This window comes from Vigna unguiculata, chromosome 11, assembly GCF_037176805.1.
Source record: "Vigna unguiculata cultivar grain cowpea cultivar isolate G323 ecotype 2 chromosome 11, ASM3717680v1, whole genome shotgun sequence".
Taxonomy (NCBI): domain Eukaryota; kingdom Viridiplantae; phylum Streptophyta; class Magnoliopsida; order Fabales; family Fabaceae; genus Vigna; species Vigna unguiculata.
The window spans coordinates 15,325,345-15,329,681 of record NC_140802.1 but is presented as its reverse complement, the minus strand read 5'-3'; the positions used below and the strand labels follow the sequence as shown (position 1 = coordinate 15,329,681).

The 4,337-nt window shown below is 30.3% G+C and overlaps 1 non-coding gene across 1 annotated transcript; it reads right to left on the bottom strand.

Moving 5' to 3' along the window:
- Nucleotides 1-3,467: 3,467 nt before the first annotated feature.
- TRNAL-AAG (transfer RNA leucine (anticodon AAG)) lies at nt 3,468-3,548 on the bottom strand. The gene has a single exon. It is a non-coding gene; the product is annotated as a tRNA-Leu (tRNA).
- Between the last annotated feature and the right edge of the window lie 789 nt (nt 3,549-4,337).

Below are 4,337 nucleotides of genomic sequence, written 5' to 3'. Positions count from 1 at the left end.
ATGTTTCCACAAAATAACAACAACTACCATGCCTCCAAACCCATACATGATCAACCAAACCTCAACCATTGAGATATCAACACAAGCTTAGAACAACTATTCAAAAACACAAGAACAACTAAGGTTGGCTCCCCTTACGTTGAGTCCTTGATCAAAAGCTCTTCTTCAACAGAAAATTTCTTGCTCTACCAAGGTGTTATGTCTTCCATCCTTATTCCTATCCTGCCTTCTAAGAACCTCTGACCACTATTTCTCGCAACTGACGTGCCCTCCTCTCACTTACAAGGTGTCTCTAAATTCAGCAGTAGTCTTTAGTTCTTTCTCTAAACTCAAGTTAGTCTCTCCCTCCTTTAGGCTTTCAACCCATAAAAAAAAAATTTGACGTAGCCCATCTAGTGTTTTCTAAAGCCTATTAATTTTATTAAATTAAATAAATAAATTAAACCATTATTTCATAAAATATTATGCTTTTATTCTTAGTCTATTAATTCAGCCCATAACTCTAATGGTCGCATCTAGGTTCAAAAAAATCTAAAAAACACGTAGCTTACTTTAGCTAAGGTTCGAACCCACATCCTTAAAGGATTCCCAAGCACTTCATACCAACAAGCTAACACATGTTTCTTCTCAACCACAATCACAAACAAGCACTACAATACAAAATCACATATAAGCATACTTTTAAATTAATTACTTAAAATAAAATGCACAAAACAGGAATTGCACACATGAACCTCAACCTCAACCAAAGGCTCTCAACCAACTACGCTACACTTCACTTCTATTTATGTCATTACTTATTAATTTAAATAATATTCTTCACATCATATCACCACTCTTGGAAATATAATTATTTTTCCTAGGTCTTACAGTATTCGCTGGCAAACTACTTCCAATACCAATATTCCAAAACCAAACACATCAAACATAGTTGACATTATTATTGTTCGAATCACTTTAGGAGCAATGTATGTATCCTTTGTCCCAATTATTCTTGTGCTGACAACATGTCCATGATGATCATGGATAAGAGCCAATCCAAACCTACAACCAAAAAATCACCCTTCGAAAAAACATCTTTTATGATGTACAAACGAAGCCACATTTTTTGTCACCAAAGCATCAACCATTGAAAAATTTGAATTACTAAAACTTCGAGGAAGAATCCTACTACTATCTACTAACTTCCCTATATTATTGCATTCTTATAGTCAATTAGAGCAATAATGTCATCTTAAACTAGAAGAATACATGCAAATGTCATACCATTATCAATCCATCTTCAACAATGTTATATTGTGGAAACTATATCGCAAAGTTTTAAGTATAAAAATAAACAAAAAAAAATTAAAATGAGTTAATGATGAGGTCAAATAAATCCTGCATTCACATCCTCCAAAATTCAAATTTTCCTACACTACTAAACAAAAAATATATATAATTATACAAGAGAGAAAATGACATAGATGAATCTTGATTTGAGAAGGAAAATGCACACATGTGAAAGTGAAGATGTAACGAACCTCTGAGGGAGTCACGAATCGAAAAAGAAATTACGAACCTCTGAGGGAGTCACGAATCGAAAAAGAAATTACGAACATGCGCAACTGTTGTGAACTAGCTAGATAAACACAAATCATTGAAGAAGTTACCGTGAACCCATGACGTAAAGACCCACAAGCATTGAACCCCCAAAGTAACTGATCTTAAATACACCGCAGATACAGAAGCAAAATGCACTACCTAATAAAAAATCTCTTTACGAAAACCAAAATCCAACGAGAGTAACACAAATAAGTGATTTAGGATGCGAGAAATTGGGAATGTGGAAACAAATTTTAAAAAAATCAAAGAGTGCAAAGTAAAAACATTACCAATTGGAAGCTATGATTAAGAGATACGAAATCAGAAAGTGAAAATTTTGTCCTGTGATCGAGAGATAAGGATTTGAAAGAGATGGAACTCTAGGTTTCGTGAGCACACTACTCATAAATTGAGTATACAAAAACTAAAAGAGAGAAGATAAAAAAGAACAAGGTGGCAAGATGAAATTTCAAGGTGCTTCACTAAAAACCATTGAGACTTTCCACGGGTTTAGAAAAATGCTATTATGCATTTTTTTTTTCCGAAGGTTATTAAACCTCTCCTAACCTTTGGTAAAATTAGCTTTTGTTGTAATATAAGGTTTGTAGTTAATGATAGTATGAAAGTTAGTTGTTTAGTTTTATGCATTTATATAATTATTTTTGTTTAATTAGTTTTGCGATAATGAAAAAATTGAAAATTTGACTTCAAAATAAAAGAAGACAAACGTTAATGATGAAAATTGAAATTAAATTTGAATATGAGTTAAATAATATGGATACCCATGTCTATTACTTGTCTCTTCAATTCCTAATTTTTGAACTGAAATTGGACATTATATGACAATCACTACACTAAAACCAGACCATCTCCTTATTAATCATCTATATTTGACCGAACCCAAAGAAACTTGAAGTAAATTTGAGCATACATTGAGGTTGGATTAGATAACCAGGTAATGTTGGATAAATAAAATTAAGTAAAATGGACAATTGCGATCAGATTTGGATAGTGGGTTGGAATTTGATGGATACCGGATTCAACACGAATTTATATTTTAATAACTATAAATTTATAAATATATTTTGCTAAAATTTAATGGTAGGTTATATAAAATCATAGTCCATTATTAAAATTATACATGTCATTTTTTTAGTTAAAGATTCACTTATTTATATCATTTATTCAAAATAAAAAAATTTATTAAAAATGTTAATTTAATATAAATTCGTAATTTGAAAAATCATACCGAATCAACCCACATCCCGAACAACTCGAAACAAATTAACCCGATAAATTAAATCATTGGATATAAATTTTAAATTATTATGTTCGGTTTATACTAGATTGGTCATGTTGGATCTGAATCCAATCCATCCTGATTGTTGCTCACCCGTAGTTGTTCTTATATAAGTCAACGACAGATCTTCAACAAATATTTTGAGGAATCAAAATCTTTATATAAATGTGTAAAAAAATTATGGGTGCCAAAATATATAAAATTTTTAAATAAATACTTAAAATTATATTTTAATTTATTTATATATATGGGTGGTGGGGCACAATCCCTATGCCTCTACTAAGATTTCCCAATGATATCAATTATCATACATATATTTAAGTGAGGCGTGAAGTATGCTTAAGTTCCTTATCCACTACAATCAACAAAGTCTCATGATATTAATTCATTACTTGAAAAATGAAAAGATATGTTATAAGATGTAAATAATTTTTTCTTAAACACCGTCCACAACATAAGGATGAGTAACATATTGCATAATTGTATCATGATTATAGCCAAATTCCATTACGCGAATTTCAATAAAATTTGTTGTCCTGATTTTAAGTATTACTAAGTATTTTTCTATAGGCAAAATTTTTTTTGTTGAGAGTGGGATTTGAACCCACGCCCTTTCGGACCAGAACCTTAATCTAGCGCCTTAGACCAACTCGGCCATCTCAACTTTGATTTTAAATCTCAACTTTGGGTTTCACAATTGTTCTTAATTGTGGTTTTGACATGTAAGAATTCAAAAGTAGAGTTCGTAATGAAAGTTGAACAATTTGTATATCGAATAATAACACTTTGCAATTGCTACGAAAACTTCATATATAACCTTATTCAGCATTAATTAATATTAAAATGTGATGGCCTTGATTTTCATTGATGGATATCATCTTGAGGCACAAGTATATGGTAAAGTCGTGGTTTAAAATCAGAGTCACAATTACTCCATCAAATTAAATTCAAAGTTCCACTTTTTATTAATAACATTCAATTTCTCATCAAATTTTTCATCCAAGTATACATTTGGGATAATTTTAAAAATTATAATAAAACAAGAACTAAAACTTAGATTTTCTTTAAAGTTTTCTACACTACACAAAGAAAAGTACAAATAAGCATATTTGAACATACTTGGAACTCTCCGACCTACAAAGACTCCTCTTAAATATAAAAGAATCATAAAAAACTAAATCCAACCAAACATCAATTCATCAATGAGTTGAACCAAAAACGGAGTTTAGAATTAATCCAAGGAACTTTAATTTTAGTATCTATTTTGTGTTTGATTACTCATGGAAACTAAAATAAAAGACGGGAAACTGTACAATTTTCTATCTAGTCTAAAATGACAACTAAAACTAATGCAAAGAAGCTAAATAATGCAAATAGATAAGATAAAATTCTGACAATGTTCACATGATATGTTACCAACAAAATGCTAGAATCAATGCATAATTGGTATTAT